The sequence below is a fragment of the Ambystoma mexicanum genome, chromosome 1q (assembly GCF_040938575.1).
Source record: "Ambystoma mexicanum isolate Mex_15411 chromosome 1q, UKY_AmexF1_1, whole genome shotgun sequence".
NCBI classification, from domain to species: Eukaryota; Metazoa; Chordata; class Amphibia; order Caudata; family Ambystomatidae; genus Ambystoma; species Ambystoma mexicanum.
The window spans coordinates 147,611,921-147,637,058 of record NC_090922.1 but is presented as its reverse complement, the minus strand read 5'-3'; the positions used below and the strand labels follow the sequence as shown (position 1 = coordinate 147,637,058).

Below are 25,138 nucleotides of genomic sequence, written 5' to 3'. Positions count from 1 at the left end.
TTTTTTTTTTTTATTATCCCCATGTACTGCACTGTCCACTTCCCCCCCCCCCCCCACTTTCCTCCTTCCCATTCCCATGCACTTGCGTGATCTGAATGACACCCGGCCTACTAGGATCGTTGTCCGTCTTCCCGCTGTTCCCCCCTCTTGCCTCGTCGCGGCTTGGTGTATAGGTGCGTAATAAATGCCATATATCACATATCCTATCATGCAGGCATCTAGTCAGACACAGGGAAATGAAGGAACTCTGTCCTATACATTCAGACAGCAGAATAAATGCTTGGGGGCAGAGGGGGAGAAGTCAAGAAAGACATCTTGCGGTACAGACAGACCCTGGCCGGTACAGCTCAAAGCACTGCCTGGCACCACTGAGCGGTAAAGTTAGGCACATCTCCCTACAATGTTAAAATCTGAATCCCTCACCTCATAAAGGCAATAAAGTTACAGAAATCATAGCAAGGGAACTTCATGCCATAGAATCCTCCCCACCCCTTCATCCAGAGATGCAGGCTGCCGCTGCAATCATCGCCCGCAACGGTGGCGGCAAATATAGGGCCTTACCTGCCTAACCTCTGGATCTAGCCCAGAGAATCAGGGTTTCCATGCTCTTCTCCGGAGAAGAATGTGCAGTCTCTGGGTTTTCAAAGCAGGCCCAGAGTTGCTGCGGCTATCGCAGCACTTGCCAATCCTACATCTATATTTTTAAACGGTCTGCGCTTTTCTAATTAAGGGTTACTTTTATTTGTTCCTGCAAGGGAAGCGCTAATTAAGGGCTTGATAAAATGGTTGTCCTAGCAGGACCATACAGGCTGCAGGCACAAACCCCCCATTGTCCATTTCTTTTAGGTAACCCACTTGGAACGATTTATTTCAGGCATTCTCTGTCAAGCCCCAGCTCACGGGGATGGCTGGTTGCATTTAAAAGCCCCATAATCTGCCCATATGGTAAAGTAAATACCACTAACAATGTACTAGCCAGTGCCAGGACTGCTTGGTTGAAAACAATGTTGTTACCCTTTATGATGCATTGCACAATTTATTTACGTCCTGCATAACAAGATGCATACCAGTGTGAAATGACTGCTTCTAGGAGTTGGAGTTACAACAGGGAAACCAGGGGTATATTCCCAGAATGAACTTAAAGAGGCTGGAAGGCCGTCTCCTAATGGAATGGTGTGCGCATTTCAAAATGATGTTTGGAAGTCCCCTTGCCTGCAGCTGAGAAGACCTGCCTACACATCAAAAGCACCTTTATATGGATTAGTGTAATGCTTCCAAATACAAGAGAGCCCTAAAAATGGTTAAAGCGTTTTTGAGGGTAGTTTCATTTGCTGCAGTTATGTGCACATAACCGATCACAAAGTCACCGAGTTAACCGTTTTGACATGTGGGCGGAACGTTGTGTAATTGACCTGAGTCTTGTGTGGCTACGGGCGAAGCATAGTTCTCCTGGTTTTTAATTTTCAATGTGGCAGGTATGCGAGGACTTGGAAGCTGCGTAGGCATCCAAGGTCGCGTGAACCAGTGCAGAAGACGCAAGCACGTGGCTGTGTAAAATCGACATCGGACTTAATTTCCAACTGGGCGAGCTCATTACTAAGTGAAAGCCGTGTTGCGAAGATACGGGTGACTTGTAGAAAGCCTGCGAGGCAAGCCCATGAATACAGCAAAAAACCACTGCCATTTGTAGATGGAAAACATGCAAGTACGCTTACTCAAACAATAAATCCGACTTTCAGGTAGCCAAATTTGCAACAACAAAAAAACATCTACACTGAAATTACCTCGGCCATAAATCACGGGGAGGGGACACGAAAGGGAGACGGGAATAATACCAGCCAAGAAGACACACAAAGACCCGCTGTTGCTGCAACCAAAATAAAAACAGGAAAAACAAACCCACCAGCACCTAATTATACCTGGCGCTTCGAAACACTTACGAGATGAATAAGCAGCTTATAAATATACAATAAAAAAAAACCTGCCCGTGCACGGCATGAAATACTCGCTTCTCCACGAATCATGATTCTCTTCCCGTGCACGTCGACGCTCAAAGAGGAAACGTCGAGGCGACTTAACGGCATTTCGGAAATACGTGCATACGTCATACCGTTGTAAAGGCATTTCAGAAAGTGTCGGCAAACATTTAAACAAACAATGCTATCGGGTCTCATATGGACTTTAAATGTGTGTTTCAATTGATAATGAAAGCAACATAAGGCCTCCCTTTACTAAACGCTCCTTTGCAGTTTCCAGGCAGCATCAGGTGAGTGCGTGCAATCCACCTCTTGTAGTGAATTGTATATTCATTCTTTTTAGCATCCATTGACTTAGATAGTTCTCACTCCTTTGTTGTTACATTGGGAAGAGTAGCCCTTTTGCAACCTCTGGAAATGCACGTTGAAGTAAGAGGCGGAAGCAGTATTGTATTCATCACATGTTGGAATTACAAATTGTAAGTACGTGACTTAACATCTGGTTTTGAAATTACACAGTGCAGCCTGTTGTTGTTGGTATTGTAGACACAATAGCTGCTCCGAAGCTCGTTTACGGTACAGTTCAGTCTCTGCAATGCTTGCAGACGCAGTAGCTGCTCGAGTTACTGCACAGACATTGACTGTATATACATATATACAATGCCAGCGTCGGCTAATGATTTCAGACGAGTACTGTCTCCAGTTCCAGTGCATACTCTGAAATTGATGATTCATCCGGCGTTATGTAATATTTGGTACCCCATCCCTTTGCGGTGTCCCCCGGTCTTCGGCTGTGTTCGGGGACTCCCCTTCTCATCGCGGATTGGCTGCATTAAGAGCACCACACCCGTGAGCCTGAGCACCGGTCCCTCTTTCGAGCTGTCACAGGCGAAAGCAGTAGAGAACCGAGCTTCCGTCTTTGGAGTAATAGATACACACAGTATATTTTGAGGCACCGCTTTGCATTACAATACGAGGCTGCCATTGAGGAAGCCGGTAATGTAAAGCTTTTTTTCCAGAATAATATAAAGTGTTTTTTTTATATCCACAACGGAACGCAGCTGGACATTTCATAAACTGTAACTTGTCCTTTAAAATACGAGGCTTCCACTGAAGAAGCCGTGAATGTCACCTTACAGTTTATGAAACGTCGAGCAGCGCTCCGTTGTGACAGTCACAAGTTACAGCTTTGTTACAGAACCTATCGGTTCTGTGGTGAAGAATATCCTGTTGTCCAGTAGGTGCCGATACGAAGCTTCGCAGTCCCTGCTGCCGCATCTAAGAGTTTAGGAATCGCCCTTGCGCATCTCAACCATAATCCTGATTGTGGGACTTTAACACAGCACTTAAGACTTCCACGATTAGGTTATACGCTTTTTTGGGGGGTACAAATATTATATTCAAGAAAGAGCGTGCACAGTAATTTCAACGAAGTGATGTATCCCTCGTATACAGCCACATATGCCTTACATAAATCAAGAAAAGCAACCTTTCAAATACAATTTTCCATCAAAGAGGCAAAAATAGAAAGAACCACAAAGAGCAATACATAAGTAAAGTTGGTGGGTACAAGGTGTGTCTGTGACAGATCAGAACATCGACAAGACGGAGCACACAGATACAACAAGCATTAGCAATGCCAACAATTTGGGTTTCGTGTAGGCATGGGACAGGCACTTGCCAGGCACAGTTGTGTTGGTATTAACTGGCCATTGATAGTTGCAGGTGCAAAATGATGTGAGTACCTGGGCATCTAAGCAGTGCCCTACAAGCGCCTATTATTCATAAGCCAAAACTGTTGGCTTTGCCAGTGTTTGTTTTTAACAGGACTTCAATGAAAGAAACACACAGTGCTTATAAATCAAGTGGCAGAATGAATGCAGACTATAACATTTTTATTACACCACTTGCATGTTTATGGCACAAATTAAGTCTCATAAGACTGCTTTGAAAAATCCCAGGTCGGCACTTGAGCAAAAAGTTTGGTAAAGCTTGATTAAAGCCAGCTCAAAGAGTTCCCATGAGGAGTTTTGGGTGGGAATGGTCATAGCGATTAACATGGCCATGGGCAGTCAATGGGTGGGCAAATAGCCAAACGACTTGTGCTGTGTCTCTCCTCATATGTCGACACCTAAAGGGTTCCTGTCAAAGAGGCTGGTACCTTAAAACTAAGTACTGGGAAAAGGAAGAGGGACATGGAAGTAATGTGCCTGAGAGGTATTGGAAACATAAAGTTGACTTTCTTAATATAAAGCACATGGTCTTGTTGTAGCAAGATACTGTATTATTCCTCATAAAGCATCTATGTTGCTATGATACCCGGCTGGTGTGCATAGTGTAGTTCGCTCCACAAGCAGGAGAGCCCCATGGAAGCAACCTCCCTGCCTGCCGATGCACGATTTTCTGTGTTGCACCCTGCAACACCCCCACACTCCTCCCCGCACCATTACGCAGAGCATGGCACTAGAGTATGCTGTGCAGAAACATGGACACATCAGCAGCCTCAAACTGGCCTAGGGCAATACCTGAACCAAAAACGCTAAATGCTGTTGTGGGCCAGTTTTTATTTTCTGCCCCATCTTTTACTTACATCGCAGGGGAAGGGAGGCAAAAGGGAATCATGCCATTTATCGTGCAGCTGACCGATGGTGAACTTGTCGCGACAAACCTCAATTCCTCCCATATGATAAAGCAGTAATACATTTTAATATGCATGCACAAAAATATAGATTAGAAAGCCCAAAGCATACGTTGCATCCCCGACAAAACATGAAATCCTAGTCGCTGTAAAAACTTTAAAAGATATCTCTCGCACCCAATATCTCAGCTAGAACCTTAATCAAAGTTCTCTTATACACATTCCCATGGATCTGTCCTTTTGAAACAACAAATACTATGCTTCCTCCAAGGGGCTTAGCTATCCACCTGATCCAGAGCAACCTCTCCCTCTGCCTCAATCGCTGATGATGGGCCCTTCTGGCTAGAGGACTGCAAAGCCAATTAAGCCTTCAAGGGGCTACAACACGATCCAGAGCAGGCCCCTGTAGCTTCATCAGGCTTTTCCGGAGGCACTGGGTAAGACTTGCACGGATCCCATCTTGCAGGATGATTGATTCCTTCCACTCTGATGGCTGCCCCCAGAGATAGTGATGTCCGCTTGGGGGGCAATTGGGAGGGATTGACAGTTTCAGTCCCTGCACCAACTTTCCTTGGAGGGATGCCTTACTGTACAGACTATCTTGTGGTTTCATGTCAATGATGGCTCCCCATCCCTCAACATCTGGCAACCTGCTTTTTTCACTTCTGCGGAAGCCACATCTCCTACCAGCTAATGGCCCCACTAACCCTCTTCTATATCAATAATAGTATTCAAGCACCTATTGAAACACCTCATCTTAGAGGCTCGTAGATTAATGAGCTCTCTTTTATTTTGTGACAGTGTAGATTTTATTTGCCCCAGCCAGGGCTCCAACCACTGCCTCGCCTCGGGATTCATGATGCTGGAGCATTCAGTCAAAACTTGTGGATTAGAGACTTCGAACCGTTGTGGGACTTGAATAAAGATCCATTTGGGTACTCTGATAGTAGCTCTGCCCATCTTGGCGAATTTCTTGTACATTGTTTAGGGAATACCCTTTGTTTTGGGATTCTTGCATATGGCTCTGGACCCACTCTAATCATTCTTGATCCCCCTCAAAGGTAGCAGAGAGAGCTTCCTCGACCCTCCCCTTGGGACTACAGAATCCCTACAGTGCTGTCTCTGAATCAGCGACTGTATTAAGTGGAAATTTTGCGCGCCATTCAAAACCGAGCACTCCATAGACAAGTCAGATATAAAGTTCTTAACAAAACATTTATGACCGGTGAACTGTATGTATCATTTGTTATACATTTTTACGGGCATCTGTAAGTATGGGCCCGCAGAGGTAATCTCATTTAATAAGGCAATTACAATAAAACGCATAAAGAAAAGATAACGATTGTAGTAAGAGCATGAAATAATTTAAAATTAACAAAGGTTCTTATTCCCAGAAGGGATTCAACCCATGACGCAAATTCTAATTTCATACACTAGATGAAAAAGACGAGACAGAACGTGGGTAAGAGGTGGGATTCCAACCGCAAGAATTCAACATATACAATTCCAGTGTTGTGTAAATGAGTTTGCTCATTAGTGCTAACAAATGTTCTTTTATTCCATTTCTCCCCTCCACCCCCATGTGCATTTTCTCTTAATTCCCAAACGCTCCTACCCTTTCCCCTTCCCGCCTCACTGTGGATCATCCTATTACTAATTTACAAATTGCAATATGTGATATGATATGGCCATGAACAATAATCAATACGAATTGATACCACAAATTAAATGTGGTGATCGGCTGGTATTGGAAACCATGATATGTGGTTGGGTATATACCACTGAATATATATGCAATGAATAATTTGAAACATGATATGGCATTTGTAGCACGCCTATACACAAGTGTTTCAAGGCGTGACGCGGCAGGGGGGGGGAACAAGGGGAAGACAGACAACGATCCTACTAGGCCAGGTGTCATTCAGATCGTGCAAGTGCAGGGGTAGGGGGAAGGGAAGAAGTGCAAGGGGAGGGGGGGGGAAGTGCAGTACAAAGTAAGTAGAATAAAAATAAATAAATAGGGCCAGCTGGTGGCAAGTGCAAGGTAAGTGCAGACAAGTGCTGGGAAGTGGGGCTGTAGGGATACAGAGACAGTCCCGCAGTGCAGGGGTTGCCAGGGAGGCAGTGCAAGTGGAGAGTGGCTGGGCCCAGAACCGAGGTCGCTGACTGAGAGTGGCCCAGTTGCAGATTCAGTGCAGCTTCAGTGAAGAATTTAGCAGGGGGAGAGGGAGAGAGAAAGCAGAAGCAAAGAGGAAGGTTTTGAGGTGCTTCCGGAACCGGAGATGGTTCTCCTCAAGTTTCAGGGAGGCAGGAAGGCTGTTCCAGAGGGAGGCCCCTGCCGCGGAGAGAGATCTACCCCCAGCTCGTTGCTTCGAGAAGCAGCTGACCCTGAGGGAGTTGGAGACGGATGAGCGAAGGTCTCGGGAAGGAAGATATTTAGGAAGAGAGAGTTGAAGGTATTTAGGCCCCAGGCCCCAGAAGGCCTTGTGGGCAATGCAGAGGGTTTTGAACTTATTCCTCGCAGCCACTGGGAGCCAGTGTAGAGATTTCAGTCCTGGAGAGATACGGTCCCTGGGCTTGAGGCCAAGGACAAGTCTCGCAGTTCTGTTCTGGATGAGTTGCAGAGGGCGGAGAGTGGAGGCAGGCAGATTAAGATAGGAGGCTTACATTGTATGTAATGTACCATTATGTTAACACACACATGTTTTACCTGCACAATTATGATTTCTATCAGTTTTTTACATATTTTATTTTTTATTTTCTGTGATGGCATTGGACACTTTATTTTGAAAAAATGCATTGATTATTCAGGTTTATTTGTGATTTGCCCTGATTTGACAAAGGCATAGTGTATGCCGAGTTCTCACAGAGGGCCAACCATAACATTTAAATACCGCTCAATAATAAAAATTTGCAGTTGTATTGAACGTCAGATTGCATCATTTTGATATTTTGTTGTGGCGCATGACCAAGTGATAAGAAATGTTGCACATCCTATAATAAACCCCCAGGGACAGAAATAAAAAATAACGGGATCGGCTCCTTGTCTCCTAGGTCCAGAGCCAACAGGGCACTCTGGACCAGACAATCTTTGCCTTCCCGTGTTCCTGCAACTGGGGATAGTCTGAGATGAGGCTTGGTTAAGCAGGGACCTCGACTGGAAGTGAGGACGAGGGTGACTTCACTGCGTTAACACCAGTGCTGATTGCACTCGCCGCATAGGCTGGGAAGGCGCTGGATATGAGAGGTGCTAGCTTCTTTGAGCGATGCATCCACTAAGTTTGCGTTGCTTACTGCTCGCCCGTATGAGCGTCCAGGTGGGTCACGGTCTCTATTAGCAGCGAGCAAAGGGGATTTGTTGTAACACTTCATTAATAAATCATGATTCCAGTAAAAGGTTTCCAAAGCCCCCTTGAAATGTATGTTGATATGGTACACCTTGTTCAGCACTCCAGATCGAAAATCATTAGACCTGCACCCACACTCCAGGTCAATCTCTCATTTGAATATCATTGTGTTACAGTAACATTTGGCACCACTCCCAATGAAAAGCCCTAGACATTGGGGCACACGGATGAAAGCTCCTGCAGACCCTGTTGAAATATGTTTTTGTCGTATACATGTAAATAAAGCAATTGTCAGTTTGTAACATCCCCAGTCCATGTTCTCACTGATGTTGTCCCTTCATCAGGAGCATACGGATATGGCCGACCATGTCATATGCCCTTTTTAAATCTGTATGGCACCAAGCACATGCATCCTAGCAAATTCTACATGCCATAAAGTCCTGTTGTGCAATTCTGGACTGAAATAATGAAAAAAATGTTTTGAGTATTATTGAACAAAGACAAAATGTCTTTATACTTACATAGGATGGTTTGACCTTTGCTAAAATGCACTGTTATTAGTTTCTGTTTTAACTTTGAAAGTGACTTCTGGTGTTGATTTTTCTGTTTTCATATTAATGTCCTTTCCGCCAAATGTAACATTTGTATCTCATTTTCAAAAACCTTTTGTTGAATTACAAGTATAGTCCGCAAAAAATATTTATAGTGGGTGATTTTGAACCTACATTTGGACAATACGGATTAAATCATTGCTTAGGATTTGTTGAACTCTATTAGACTTATTAGGGTTTATACAATGGACATCAGACCCCAGTTGTACTGGAGGTCATCTTTTAGATTTAGTGTTGGAATTTTAATGTTAAACTTGAAGGAAGATGCAATCAGAATTATTGTTATCCTAGGTGGTGAAACCCTCACATGCCACTTGCCCCACCATGTGACTTCAGAGGTTTAAATGTCAAGAAATTGCTCCCTTCAGACTGTAGCTGATATTTAATTTCACAATCTCCTGATAATTTGGTATGCTCGTTTTAAAACCTAAAATGTGTATTATTTTAGATCAGCTAGTTTATCTAAAAACATGCCATAAGAAATCACCTATACATACATTTACTTGTTTTCCCCCAGATTAAGGTGAACACAAAGCGAGGGCCAAACCTGTAGCACCGAGGAGGTATGGGGAGGGTTTTTCTGCAGTCCGATAAATTTAAATGTAAACATCTTGCTATTTATATTTTTTTTAAAAGCACTATTTCGGGTAAAAATTCCTACTTTGCTAATAGAATCTCCTCAGTTCAGTAGAATTCTGCAGAGCTTTTTTCAGTTTATCGAGAACTGGGAGCCTTCTCTGACAATGTGGACTATCGCGTTGCGATAATATCACCTCCTTCTTTTCTAAAGAGTAATACTGCAAGTGCCTCAATTGCAGCAGAGCCAAGGTTGTTGTTACCCTGTATTTTTCTAAATCTGTCTTTTTACAAGTTTTACTGCTTCCGAATATCATTCAAAACAAGATGTCGTAAAACGAGTCCTTGGTATGAAAGTTTCTTCATAGGCTTTGGATCCTTTTCTGGACAAAATCATAAAAGATCATGTTTGCACCAGGGGTCGAGAGTACATTCAAGATGCAAGCACTTGCCAGCCATAAAAACGTTACTTGCCACCTCGATTATATACATACACACAATTTTGTACTCGCCAAGAGTCTAATATCACTTATCTATGGCTACAAGTGCACATTTTGCACCATGTTTCTACCTTGGCAGATGCTGTTTTATCAGTGATATTAAATGCCTTCCTGCTGAAAAGTTAATTTCCATATCATTAGGTAGCTTTGACATCCTCTCTTTTGAAAAAGGCAAACAGGATAATTACTAACCCAACCAACTTTAGCCCAATCTTTAATGTTCTCTTTTTATTAATTACATTTTGGAAGTTGAAGTCGCAACTAAACTTTGTAACTCTCTGGAGAATTTTACTTGCTCACTGCCAATGAGGCTTTAGGCCAGGCTTGATTACTGAAACTACTACCCTAAGGATTGAGGAAAAAATGCTCCAAATTGGGATATAGGGGCAGTAGCTCTAATGATCCTTTTAATCCTATGGGCCGCGTTAGACATTGTAGACCCTAACGTTTTCAGCCACCGCCTGGTGAATTCAACCAGGATTGGAGGATTAACCTTAGTCTGGATTACATCTTCCTTGAAAGATGGAAGCAAAAGAGTTCATCTGGGTACCTTCATTTCGCTCAGCATTATGATTTTTCTTGCGATGTTCCACAGGAATCTTCGCTATACACTTTTACTTTTAGATGTTGGAGTCCTTTCTAAAAGGCGATGGCTTTCATCTGGGGTCCCACATTTACGCAGATGATAGACCTATCTTGATAGATCTTTATGTATGCTCAAGGATGGTCTAAAGGTGGAAGCATAACCGGAGTCTGTGCACCGTTGGATGCAAGATAACCATCTGCATTTATGGGCGCTCGAACGGAAGTCATGCTGGTAGTTTGCCCTTCAAGTTTTCCTTTTCCCTTTCAGTGGCACATGTTTCTGGACCTGACACTGATGGTTGTGGAGACTGGGAGGAAATTAGGTGTTGTCTTTGACAGTCATTTATTGTTTTATTATTGGGTGGAGGCCTATAGGAAATCTTGGCTTACTATGAAATGAATGAATATAAAAAATCGAGAAATTACAGAAATTCTCTTTTTCTTCTAATAATGCGGGATGAGCCCCTCCACACCTACCTCAGCCCCTACCTTAACTAATACCCTTGCCCCACTCCACACCTATATTTGAATAAAAACGACCCAACGTTTTCGAGGAAAAAATAGGTAACAAAATTGAGTCATTTCTTCCTATGTTCTTTTGTATTCAAACATTGATATGACATATTAATTTATGCATTATAAGTCTGCTGAATGGAAACTGCCATAGAACTTAAGCACAAGCAGAGGTCTTATCCAGAGTTCAATATTGTATGTCCCTCTTTACTAATTATCAATAAAACCAATGGTATCCAAACTCCAGGTGGTTAAGAAATGAGCAAATAGGATGATTATGCACCTGAAGAAGTTTGACCATATTTCTCAGGCCAGGTGTATGCTTACATTGGGATCCATTTGAGGACCAAATTCGGGTCCAGCAAGGCTTTTTAGTTGGAAGATTCCTAATGGTTTTACCACTGTTTGGGGATGCAAGGTTCTATAAGAGATGACAATCGGCCCCTTGGGTCTACTTCTTTAATACTTATTTCTGTAATCAAATATCAGATATCTTGTTTACTGGGTAAATCCTTAGGGTTTAGGCTGTTTGTGGAACACACTACCTAAATTGATCTAGTGGTGCCCTTCGTAGCTAGTCAAGCGACGCTTAAAGCAAGATCTTTTTCAGTGCACGTTACTTGATTTATTATAATTACGAGCTATACAATCTGCTCTCCTTAGTTTGAATTTTTTGTGCTGTTCTTGTTAACTGTCATTTTAAATTCTTGTATTTCACCTAGAAACTGGATTTGCTTTAATTTTTTGCGCTCAATAGATGTTTTCACTGTTTACTCCTAAACCCTAGCTACACAAAGCATACCAATCACTTTTACTCAATAGAAATGGCAAATGCCACTTCCCGCACCCCCCAAGAAAACCCAGTGGAGTCAAAAACGACTCCAGAAATAAAATGGCAAAGAGCAGGCACATGCTTGTCACATATCTGGAGCTTGTCGCAACCCACGTAGTCCAAGATATGTTTAAAATCGGTAGTACAAGCAGCCATTCGTCGGGAAGGATTACAGTCCGATCTGTGGAGAAACATTATGGTAAACATGTATCATTTCGTTTACATTAATGAAAAGGTGCAAACAAAAGTTAACCCTATGGGAATTACTCTGTTCCCTTCGTCCCCACCTAAAAACATGATTTCCCTCCCAACTTCAAAAAATGTAAGCTAATCAGTCTCACTTCAAAATCTTACCTGGCACCCAGTGACCAGAAATTGAGGACAGTATGAATTCCATTTTGTCTTTTTAGAGCAAACACATACTTTGCATGAGTAAATGCATTCATGCTCTATGCACCTCTTGGCTATCCACCTCTGCCTTCGTTGCCTGATGGGGATCGCCCAAATACCTTCCTTTGCTCCCCTAATAAACACATGCTAGGCTGCCGGCAGGATTCTCTCGGTCCTCCCTTACACATGCTGGCAATGGAAATGGCGAAGGGTCCGGGAACGCCCTGTGCATTGTGGCCATGTATGATTGCTTTTTAAAATTTTTATAAATACATTTGACACGGCTTGTGTTCTCCTCCTTGCATGCTGATACTCGTGCCAAAAAAAATACCCGTAGCGCTACAGATGTTATGGGAGGGGCCTAATAGCTATAGCAACTTCCCTTGATATCCTGTAAGCATGGGATTTTTAAATTGGTCTGTATCACCCAGGAAAGGCTGCAACTTCTGATACTATTGTTTACATAGTACTGTTCTTCGATGTTCCACTTCTACTACTTTTAGAGACCCATGTGATCTTGATGGGGTGCACTCACATAGATGGTTTAATAAAGGTATTATTATTTATGCAAAAACCCTTTATTTCGTATTTCTTTAAAGCAAAAATAATTTTAGAAATCCCAGCAAGCTACACTGAAATATTGTTCATTCCAAGAGGTTAGCACGTCAACCTATATTCTGCAACTTGCCAAAAGTTATTTTTACGTATTAAAATCAACAGAGATCCACACTGAGTGGTATGTATCAGTCTTTATGCAGTCAGGTATATTTTGATAGTCATGTTTTGTGGTGGTGTTTGGCTGCTTGATTCCCAACATCCCATCCACATGGTCGAAGTGCATTGTCATGCAAAAGCCCACTGTTCTTTTTGCCTTTCTAAACTAGCATGAAGGAAGTTTCTGTGTTTAATAGTATTGCACCCTGGTTTTGTGTAGCATTAGCTAGACTGAATATGGCTATTAAACTGATCATTGGTACTATTTTGTTCAACCTGTGACCTGTAGAATAAACTCAGTAGGCGATCTTTGTATTCGTTTTTTTATTATGTAGATCCTGATTATGGATTATTTGGTTACAGGTCAAACATTGCTGCCAAATCGTATGAAAAAAAAATATATTACAGCCTACAAATTTACTGCCAAAGAAAACGGGAAAATATATGGGAGTTTATAATACTAGTAAGAGGCATTTGAAATTCTGCTAAGTACTTGTAGTCTAAGGGTGTGCGCATTAACTATATGGTCAATATAAATAGGTTGTTTTGGAATTGTCTACCTTGTTAAACCTTTTGAAGGGTGTGAAGAGGGTAATCTTAATTGATGCATTTAAAATTCCAATCCATTTTTCATGGGTGTGATTTGAATCACTAAACTTTCTGACCTATCATTCAACACTTTGGTCTTATTTAAATTGGCACATACGTTATTGGTGTATATGTCACTAATATGGCACCAGGGCTATTGGTTCTCTCTTTTAACAGCAGTCTAGTATTTTCTGCAGGAATCTTGTGTCCTGATAAACATGCAGTGAAGGCTCACATAATAACTTCAGAGTCAACAATGCAGGTTAAGTTGAATTCACCAAAGGGAGAGCACTTTTTGTGATGCTAATAACTGTCAAATTGTGTCCGCAACCTTGCGAACTGTTGTCTTGGGTTGGAGAAGCTATGTATAAAGTAGCACTGCCTTGTAATGCAAAGGCACGTTTCTGGAGTTTATGGCTTGGTTTCTGGCTAATTTGCAAACCCACAATGCGTTGCTCACGTGGCTCTGAACTGGAGGTGTACTTCCAGTAGTGGCACAACATGTCAAGCTTCCAGCTGCTAGGCAGACATACAGTCACTTGCACCCACCGTTTTACACATGGACACAGCACAATAATGTTTACTCTGTCAATTGTCACACTCCAATGGCTAGTAGAGAGAGCATGTTTTGAGTGACAACTACTGTCAAAGCGCTATGGCATGTGTTACATGAATCGAATGATTTATTCTACTTTATTCATGTACAAAAAACATTCCTAATAAATGAACTCCCATATTTATTTTCAAGGGCAAAACTTTAGTTGCAGGCATGTTAAGGTGAGGAAATGAAAGCAACTAAAACCCTGAAATTCAGCTAAAGCCACCTTACCCGCCTGTGGTGTCCCCCAGGGGTCTAACCGTGTTCAACCAATACCTGGCACTCCTTGCCCACCGTGTCAATGCTCTCTGCCCCAACCTTTAGTGCTATGCGGATGACACCCAGGTCATGTTCGCGCTACCCTCGGCCTCCTCCTCTCGTTCCCTCTACTCTGACTGTCTGTCTGCTATCCAGGAGTGGTGTGCTGCCAATGACCTCGGCCTTAATGCCAGTAAGACTGGGATTCTCCTCATCGGCACATCCCCTACCGCCTTTCCTGCAGCAATCTGGCTGGCCTCTCTTGGCCCTCTTCCTGCTCCCACCAGCAAGGCTAAAAACCTCGGGGTCATCTTTGACTCCACACTCTCCTTCTCTCCTCACATCTGACGTCTCCAAGAAGTCACTTTACCAACTGCACCTCCTCAGAGGTATTCTTCCTTTCCTCTCCTTCCCCTAGAAGCTCACTGTCTCCAGAGCTATGGTTCTCTCCAGGTAGGACTATTGCAACAGCCTCTTACTAAATCTGCCTGCTTCTACTCTCCGCCCTCTGCAACTCATCCAGAACAGGACTGCAAGACCTGTCCTTGGCCTCGAGCACAGGGATCGTATCTCTCCAGGACTGAAATCTCTGCACTGGCTCCCAGTGGATGCAAGGATTAAGTTCAAAGACCTCTGCATCGTCCACAAGGCTTTCTGGGGCCTGGGGCCTCAATACCTTCAACTCTCTCTTCCTAAATATCTTCCTCCTCGAGCTCTTCGCTCATCCGCCTCCAACTCCCTTAGGGTCAGTCTCTTCTCCAAGCAACGGGTTGGTGGTAGATCTTTCTTCGGTTGGTGCCTCCCTCTGGAACAGCCTCCCAGCTTCCCTTAAACCTGAGAACCATCTGTGGTTCCGGAAGCACCTCAAAACCCTTTGCTTCTGCTTTTTCTCCTTCTCTCCTCTGCTGACCTCCTTGCTGTTACCTGAACTGCACTGGCTACCTGGACACCCTCTGATCTAGGGCCCAGGTTTCCTCTCACCGCCAGTGTCCCACACCTGCACTGCCCACCTGGCAACCACAGCGCTTGGGATTGTTTCTGTATCCCTACAGTCCCCTTACCAGCCCTTGACACCGGATGTCTGCACTTACCCATGCACTTACCACCTGCTGGCTGTTACTTATTGTTTTATCCATTCCCATGTACTGCACTGTCCCTGCCCCCTTTCCACGCACTTGCACGATCTGAATGACACCTGGCCTAGTAGAACCGTTGTCTGTCCTCCCTTTGTTCCTCTTCCTTTGCCTCGGTGCGCCTTCAAACACTTAGTATAGGCGCGTTATTAATGCCATATCATATCATACCTTCGCACACCCTGTTTTGCTGTTTATAACCACAATGCTTGCATCACTGGTGACCTCACTAATTACATCTATGACCTAACTGACGGATTATATTACAATACTTACCGGATATGGCTAGTGCCTACTGTATAGTTTACCACATTAAGGGGCCACTAGCCTGAGGGGGATGCTCCCTTCCTCGCTTTGAAGCTAAGCAGGGCTGATCTCGGTTACTGCATGGCTGAGACCCAGAGGCCTATCGTATCACTGGTCATGGGCTGTAATTATTCACCCCCAAGGTCACTGTATCTGTAAAATGATATTTTTCCTTTTCTATAGCCTCAGGTAGATAACCAGTTATCTGTAGTCATACCCACGGTTATTAGGGGGAAAAACGGCGAAAGCCAAAAATGCTTCCATGCTCACTGGTCCGTCAAGTGCACCTCTCATCTATGCCAGCTTCCTCCACTCCTCTGATGGCCTCCTCACCTCCCCTGCCCTCTCCTATTACCTTCACAACACTCACTGTTTCTGTGATGCAGTTTGCTATGAAATGTCAACTAATTGCGGATATTCTATCCGACCAGGTTACAGATACGTTTTGTGTCAAATTTTACTGACACCCCCCCCCCCCCACCTCTAGGCTGATGGTATTTGCATGTTTTTTTTACCTACAAAAGCTAATTTCCTGCGTTTCATTTTTCCGATACCCTCCAATTTACGTACGACTCTCGCATCGTGAAAAAAAAGATGTCCGCTTTTTCATTTCTGAATGATTCTGCAAAGCACAATAGGAGATATAACTAATTTTGGGGGGAGAAGGTGGCACCCTCTTCATAAAATATTTAAAAAAACTACTGCACAAAATAACCAGAAAAAGGCCTCAAGTCAACACTTTGTGCCCTTGTTGTTTTGCAGCTGGTCCAAATCATCCAGCGGTTTGGGCTATGTGGTCCGGCAAAAATTGATCTTTTTGTTTGTCTATGGGAAAATGAATGTGGACTAGACCACAACCGTTTGACTTTTAACAAATCATTCCCAAAGTTTGCAGTTGCCCTGGTGTACCTAGTTGTCTTCAGATTTTCAACCAAATCTGTCCCACGAATCAAGTTTATTAACAATTCATTTTTTCAAGTTTTCTATGGGAGTCCGACTCGCCTTAATTATAAGGTGGTGACCGCCGCCCTATAATATATTTTTGTGTGGAAAACGTTTTGTGCAGGGTGGGACAAGTCACAGTGGTCCTAAAATGGAACCTCCTATTAAAAGGAATATTTTTTTCTCATGTATCCAAAATCCATTGGCAGTGTTTATGCCCAACTTGGACCAGTCGTTGGTGTGTTGGCCGAATTGAAATCTTCATTTGGTTTGGTGGAATTCCATTAAGCGTTTTTATTTATTTTTGAAAAGCCCAACTATTCTACTAGAGGCATATAGGCCCTGACCTTGCAGGGGCAAATACATGTCCCCCATAGTGATGACTATGGGCCGTTTCCACCCCTCCCCCCCCCCCCCCCCCGCACTCAAAAAACACTTATGTATTAAAGGACCAGAGATTCAGATATGTGCCCATGCATCACATTGGCAGAGCTATACACATTTTTTCATTTCCTGAAAAACTTAGTGAGCCAGACAATGGGAAAAGGCCATTATGGAGTTCTGTAACTTTAGCCCCAAAGTCAAAGCTGTAAGAACATTTCCCCCAAAACATATACAGCATACTTAGTTTATTTCTGGAAAGGTTTTTTGACATTGCATCTATCTGGAGTCCAGAAACATGTAACCTGTTCAATCCAGTAAGGGAAGGGCAAAAAACAGCTCCATCTGTTGATCTACTATGGAGTCTGCCATATTTACAAATATGCACAAAACATGAAACTAGTTGTTACGCCTTTTTCTCATTTGGGAAACATGCATTTAATTCAGCATCACACTTGTTCACTGGCATTCAGTTCAGACAACAGAAATATGAACTCATAGCCCTGCAATAGTTCCTTCACATACTACAATTGATTAACTGCAATGTGTGAGGAATTTATAGCGCCATGTCTTTTAAAGGTATTTATATAGCGCACGAAACCAAGGGTTATCTGGGCGCATTACAAGTAATTTCAGTTTTCCGTTCGGCAAGGAATGGTTACAGACATTATGTACAAAGAAATACAGCAAGGAATATACAATGAGATAAAAAATACAACTAAGAACATAATACAACTAAGAACATATAGTATGATTCAAGTGAGGTGCGATTAGTTGCATATCCCAGGACACACTATCGTTATGGCACTTTGTAGTAATTCAGTATTGCCTTTAATTCGATTATATTTTCAGTAGGCTTATCCCTGTAAGTTTTTTATGGCTTGGAGTACCCGGGAGGTTCCCGTGCATTAAAAGTTTTTGGAAGGTTTGATATGGCATGCAATCTTGGCCCTTCTAGAGTGTTTGCTTATCCAAGCTATTGGGGCCGAATTAATTTGCTGTCCTTATTTACACCATCCATTTTGAGTAGGATAAAACTTTATTAGCGCAGTTTAGAGATTTATTTTGTACGGGTAACCGTTTCTTTATGGTAGAATTTTAAATATGACACAGAACTTTGGATGGTTCAATTTGGCTTTGTACACAGACTTGAAAGGTTTTTGCTATGCATCGTAAATTCCACGTTTTGATTGAGTCAGCAATTTATCATTGTTTGGACGGGAAATGCTTGCTTGTAAAATGTTCTAAATATATTTTCCGAAGTTTATAAAATGCAACCATATTGAAATGTCCTAGTAGAGCTTGTTTGAGAGGGTATATGCAGTTTTGTTTTAATCTGTTGCTGACTTAGAGCTGTAAGGAACGCATGGTGGCAATAGTAAGACAGACGCAAGTGACCACACTAGAAGAGTGTTTATTGAACTCTTGCAAGGGTGTGATAAACGCCTATCTAAACCTAAATCTGCAAATTGGAGCAAGCTACCACCATCAAATAATAATAATGCAGTCCTAGTCGAGTCTTGTCAAATTAAAACGACCTATACCAATAAACCTATTGGCAATCCTTACCACTAAATTACAAAATAATGTGGGTTATTGTTCATAAAAAAACAATTGTCCTGGACAATTGGGGTGAAAGGGGCAGGGTACTAGATGGAATACGTACCCTAGTGCTCTAGCAAGGCTGTCTGTGACCCCGGGGGGGAGATGACTGGTCATGCAGCGCTCGGGCACCCCGAAAACAGAATTTAACGTGCACGGAATAAAGAACCAGCACTACGCTGTGGCACCCAGAAACACAAAAAGAAGCGTATGTATTTAATACATTTTGGTTTCATACTTCATTAGTGTGGTATTCTCTCATTGGTTTCATACATGTCACGATCTGGGTTTTCTCATTCACTTTGTGTCTGTGTGAGACAGACATGTATTGATGTGCATACTTGTCATTTGGGATCTATCATGACATGGGGATTTCAATAAGGGCCATGAGTATGGATCGTGATGTGTTGGGGGGGGGGGGGGGGGCGGGGAGGGGTGCATGAATCGGGGTATGCTGGCAGGTGCCCGTCATTGCTGGGTGGGGGGGGCAGGTGGTCATGAGTCGGGGCCTGCTGGCAGGTGCCCGTCACTGGGGGTGGGTGGATGGATGGATGGATGGATGGATGGATGGATGGGTGGGGGACATGAGTCAGGGCTCACAAGTGTGCTCACAGGCACATGATGCCATGTGGGCTGCCTGCAGAGCATGGTGAGGGTTGTAGGGTAGTCCCCTGTGGTGTGGGCTGCCTGCAGGGCATGGGGAAGGAGAAACCGCACACCCGGGAGGTCCCACGATGCCAAATCGTGTGTGAGATTCCCTGCGTACCCCCCAAATACACGTACCCTGCTCTTGCATGGAGTATCGCGTGTGAAACTTCCCGCGCACCCCCGAAATGCTCGCACAGGCCCTATCGCATGTGAAACTTCCCATGAAATTCGCGCATGCTGCCCATCCACCCTGGCCATGCCCCACTGGCAGCTCACACCAAATGGGGGGGGGGGGGTCGTTTTCCACACAATTTACCTGGCACAAGCGGGGTTCGTGTATTCTGAGGGGTGCACGGGGAGTTTTACACGCGATTTTGCAGGTGCGAGAGGGGTACGTGTATTCCGAGGGGTGCGCGGGGAGTTTTACATGCAATTTTGTTAGCGCGAGAGGAGAACATGTATTCTGAGGGGTGCGCGGGGAGTTTTGCACATGTTTTTGTGGTTGGGGGGGGCTGTATGCTGGCCTTTGCGCCATGTACTGGATTTGTGCGCTGTTCATGGGTTGGGGGCGTAACTGGCGCTGCTGCAGGGTCGCTGAGCCACGGCTGGTTATGAATGTTAAAATCCATGAAAACGTGCGCTGAAATTGGTTTTGGCGCACGCGGCTGGCGCAGACTGCTGCACACACACACTGTGCGCCAGCCGCGTATGCCACTTGTGCGCTGATTTCTATGAATTACCCCCCCCCTAAATCGCCTATAATTTAGTATGTACAATATTTGTAGGTTTTATATTCCTAACTTGCAACAAAAATAATATTCACAAAAGTAATAAGAACACAGTTTAGATTAAGAGCTCAACATATTTCTGGAGAAGCAATCCCTTCAGCAGAAGTGAAATATTCATACAGTTCATGTACTTGTATCAATCCTCCAGCTTCAACTCTCATCTACAAAGTGAACCGAATGTTCGAGTAAGTTTAGGGTCTCTAATAGTGAAATAATTCCATTCAACTGGCTAACTACACAAATCCCCCTAAGCATGCACGAGTTAACAATGAATTCACAAGACCCGGGTTGCAGCGTCATCCTAATTTAGTGCTCTCGCAACAGGGGCTCATAAAGCAGCAGATGGGTTTTTATATATATTTTTTTTTAATTATTTTTATTTATACAATATAAATAGTCTTTCAAGTTACCCCAACCATCCTCCAGAGGGAACACTTTCTAGTAAGGTTCGAAGGACAGGCACAGTAAAGGGGTCTGATAGGAGCACAAAGGCGCAGCAAACGTGGCTTTGTAGCAGATCTAACCTGCTGCTACTTGGGTTCACCTCCTTTTAGCATCTGACCCCTGAGTGCTGGTGTTGGGACTGTGGGGTGGGGACATTCCTTTCTCTCTGATCTACCCACCTTGCAGTAGTCACCACTGTGTGCTGCAAAACCTCCTTTGGCAATCAGCCAAATATAGAATGGCGCCTCCGTACTCTAGTTTGCAGATGGGTTTTCCCTGGAGACATTCGCCAAACCAGTCTGCATACTGGCAATTCTGGCAGTTCCTTTGGTTGAATCGTGCACCACAGATCGGATCTGTCTCTGGGGGTGGATGCTAGTCCATCCGTTTTAGCTTTTCTGTGATTCAAGAGGTGTGCACTGACACTGCCTGGCAGCATGGCCCTGGGTGAAGGCCAGTATGGGGAGGTGGTGCAGCTGGGCCGAGTGTTTGAAGCATGGGGAGAGCTGAGCTGCGGTTCGCTGTATCAGACCGCCAGGATAAGGTTCCTTCCCAAACTGCCTTTTTAGCAGCCCAGTGAGGAGGACTTGAGGTAATGTCCAAAGTGATGCATTGTGTTGGGAGGGGCTGGGGTCTGCAAACCTAAACGACTGCATTTCTAACGGAAGAAATGCATGCGCACGCTTTAAACGTTCTCTTGAGCCTTTTTTGTACCTTTATTGTGCATCTTGTTGTGGAACAGCACCCAGGAGGGAACACCAAACCTCAATATTTCATTTGTCCCTTTTCTTCCATTCACTGTAATTTGCATTTTTCTGAAGCTGTCGCTTCCCACAGGGGTATGTAATAACTATACTCCTTCAGCGCATTGTGGCCATTTCTGTAACACAAGTGGGTTATCATATGCAAGTTAAGAGGTCCCGTTTTAGTATTTCACAGCGGTCGGAAGAATGCTATTAAGGTTTAATTTGTGGCATGAGAGGCATCCATTGTCAGTGTTGTGGAATGTTTACAAGAATATTTGGAAGGGTGTGACAGTTGCTGGACCAGACTAGTGATGAGTGTGTGTAGCTTTGAATGGGGCGTTTCCTAATGAAAACATACGAATGACGTATCCACTGATCATCCAGTCCAGAATGTAGGCTTCGTTTTGTTTACAAGTCAAGATGTAGCCTCGATTCGTCACTATGATAACTGAAATGTGCTGCATTTGGCTTACGAAAACATCGGCGTTGAACTATTGAAAAGAGAACCCGAGGTAATTTGCCTTTTATTGTTGGCCCAGAAGTCATGTTCGGTATTCGAGAGCTATTTTGCAATTGTGGTTGAGGCAGTGGGCGGAGGCTTGGCGAGTTTCAGAATAGCACAAGGTAGAAGATGACTGAGGTAAGGAAGTAGTAGTTTCCTTGCTTTGTTATTAAAACAAGAAAAACTAGCCGTGCATTTCAGTGTGCTCATAATGTATTCTCGCTAACAACTAAAAAAGAACTTCGTGGTAATCTCATCAACGATTGTAGGTTCAAAATGGAAGTGGTCACGGAATGACAAATTCAATACCACCTCCAATATATATTTTTTTTTTTAGCAGGTTCAGGTTATTTCATAAACAGTGGGAGAATTGGCTGGACACACATACATGTTCGTTTTAATTTGATGTGCTGGTGAACGTTTTTATTGTAATGGAAAACTAGCAACTCGATGATTGTCTAGTTGCTGAAAAGGTAAAATGTGTACTGATCCCCTGATCCTGAAGGCAAGAATGATTGAAGAGCAGAATTGGTGGATCGCAATATCAGTTTAAAAATTGAAGGTGCATTATGAAAGAGCAACATATATTCTTTTGGAAAAGTATTTTTTCAACTTTTGCGAAGGATGGGTCTGTTGCAGAATTAAGATAATTTATGGCTGATCAACATATAGCAGTCGATGAGGCTTTAATAGGGTTCGAAATTGAGGCGATCTGGGAGTGATGTGGCTCCTGCTTGCAGCCTTTACGAGCATGGTTAGCTTCACACCAACAGCTACCAGGAGTCCCTTTTGGCTCCCCAGGCCAACTGATGCTGAAAAAACACACCTGTACAATTTGAACTCCATGCACTAGCTCCAGGTCACTGGTTAATGCCGGATACCCAAGTTTTAGCTCCTGCTTATCCAATCTCAATTTTGCTCCTTGGACTTATTTACATCTGTGTTCAGCTCATGATGCAGAAAAGAACAATGCAAAGATTAGAGTGTGTTTTTGTGCTGGAGTAGGGGAGGAATGAAGTGGCATGAAATGACTCTAGTTTCTGTGTCATGTCATTTTAGGTCCACAACGTCATGTTGTGAAATTCTAATGACCCACTCTAATATTTTAGACGTAGAATGTTAAAATAGGGGGTCCTTTTGCAAAGACCTGTGCATTCGACTGAGAGGAACTCTTGGTTATATTAGAATTGTGTTTTTTAGAACACGCTTAAAACGAAAGGGCTTTCTAACTGCAGACCCGTGATTCGATCCTGTGTTACTTTCGTTGTCTTGCTTCCAAGACGAGTGCGTTGCCACTTAGCTATACTACACGCATTCCTTTATGGGCAATTTTTGCTTTTCATGGATGGGCACTGTGAAGGGTTGGCAATGAGAGGCAGAAACACATAGATAATTTCCCTGATATTAGTCATTTTATGAACTGAAAAAGGTTATGGGTAAAGGTCTAACTTTCCCTATCCTAACGTGAACGTCCCTTCCTAAGAAATTAAAGCAGAATGACCTTGTGTCCAAACTCAATCTAATCCTCCCACTAACACATACAAGCAAACGGTGCAAGGTAAATGTTTCAAAGTTCAACTTAATAGAAAAGTGGAACGACTGCAACATAACTTAAACACAAACTCTTCTTGTGTACAGGGTTGACTCCCTTAAGCTGGATTACTTCAAGTAAGTTATTCACAATGTTCTTGTATCCAGACCAGTCTCTTTAAAGCATTACAAATGTCTTTCACCTAATACTTTCCTCAGGATGACCAAACAAATGATTTTTTCATAACTCATGTTCAAATAAGCAAGGAAAACATCTGCACTATTTTTCAGAATTGCAATGCAAATGTCATTTTCAGAACAGTGATTCAAGTATGGCAAAGCTTCTGGTTGACCAAATGTTCAGTTGAAACAAGAACTAAATATGATGCAAGTGGCTTTTTAAAACACCAACTCAAAATAAGGTTCCCTGTACAATCTCCTGCCTGGAAACATCTCAACTTCGAATCTTGATATCTGGGTTTACTCTCCTGCCAGTTATCTCCTTCAAAAAAGGCTTCACTGCCGGATATCCTTATCATGCTTCTTTGCAACATTCACTCTCCTCTTAGATATTCTTATATTTGCACCTCTCCAGTGGCACAAACCAATCTCGCACACACTGACCTCCCTTATATGAGTGTTTGTTCAAGCTACTTCTGTCAACCTCTTATAAAGTGTTTTGGCTAAGCTTGTTCCGGGTTTCCCCCAACTGACATCTCGTGTCGGGGGAATTATACAAATGTCTCTTTATTTCTCTTAGAATCTGTTTTGGATCTTGGCAATGTTGGTTCCAGGTTTCTCCCAACTGACCTCTAATGTCAGGAGAATTGCACCATGTTCGCTTTTTCTATTTTCTATTTGTTTGGTATTCAAAAGTACTTTCACAATGCCGTTTAGCATGTTTGCATGTCTTTGGTCCCCCTTCGATACCAAGCTGACTCACCGGTTCACCATGCGGCGGCTGAGTTGTGCTCGTGAGCGGTCAGCTTCCCCATCTGGACAGAGTCTCTGACTCTCCGCTCCGGCTCTACTGGCCTTTGCTGCAGAGACCCGTGCAGTTTCGCAGGACCGTGTCTCAGTCTTGCGCATCGTCTGCTCTCTCTCCCAGATTTCTCCTCTGGTCCTGAGGGAAGCCAAACTGTTTCGGCCGGGCGTCTCTCATTCTCCACACATGTCCTCCATAGTTCTGACTCTGACACCAGTCACGCTTCCTGCTCTGCGCACTCTGTAGCCTTCCTTCGCTTTCTCACTCTACGTTCCTGACATTCTTCTTGTCACCATTTCCTTAGCTGATCTGGGATTTAAATGTCCCGCGTAAGTGACTGGGCTGACAGCAACTAGGCTGCACATTGTTTTTAAAGTCACTTTCCTCCACATGAACTCCTTATAGCTCCTCCTCACAGTTCTCTGAGCTTTCTGGGACTTCGAGTTCCCATACCTTTTTCAAATGATTTTGGGTCACATTGTTGAACAGTTGTTTTGAAATACAATCATCAAAAACATCGGGTGTTTCATATACTCATTGCATATGGAGATTGCATAGGGTTCTGTAGTTTTTCGGGGTTATAGGTCAAATGTTTGACTGAAAAGGATCGAATGACAAAAGGGTCGAATCAAAAGGACCGAAAGCAAAAGGGTCTTTATTTAAAAAAAAAAATTCTTGTGGGGTTCCCCCCCAACCCCGTTTTTTGCGGTAAAAACCACTTTTTTTTTCCTATACGAAAACCGCAAACAAGATATATATTAAAAAAAAATAAATCAACCCTTTCCCCTTGTTTTAGGTCCTATTGACTCGACCCTATGGCATTCGATCCTTTTGGATTCGAACCTTTGACCGAACACCGTTTTTCAGAACTTTACAATCGGAGGGTTTTGTGTATTGGCAACAAGCCATCAAGAAGAAGGTATTTCTTTCATAGAAAAGCGAATTATACTGCTTCTTTCCATGTGGAGTTACCACTCTTCCCCTGACATCTCTTCTACGTGATCT

At 43.4% G+C, this 25,138-nt stretch overlaps 1 protein-coding gene across 2 annotated transcripts in view; it reads left to right on the top strand.

Annotated features, from left to right (window-relative positions):
- Positions 1-2,147: 2,147 nt before the first annotated feature.
- The window catches only part of ZDHHC7 (zinc finger DHHC-type palmitoyltransferase 7), a 468,302-nt gene continuing 445,311 nt past the window's right edge, over positions 2,148-25,138 (top strand). Inside the window, exon 1 of one of the 2 annotated variants that reach the window (XM_069636275.1) lies at positions 2,148-2,266. The gene's annotated coding sequence lies outside the window, so the exon portion shown is untranslated. The remainder of the gene's footprint in view (positions 2,267-25,138) is intronic. The other variant, XM_069636276.1, reaches the window with a different exon arrangement.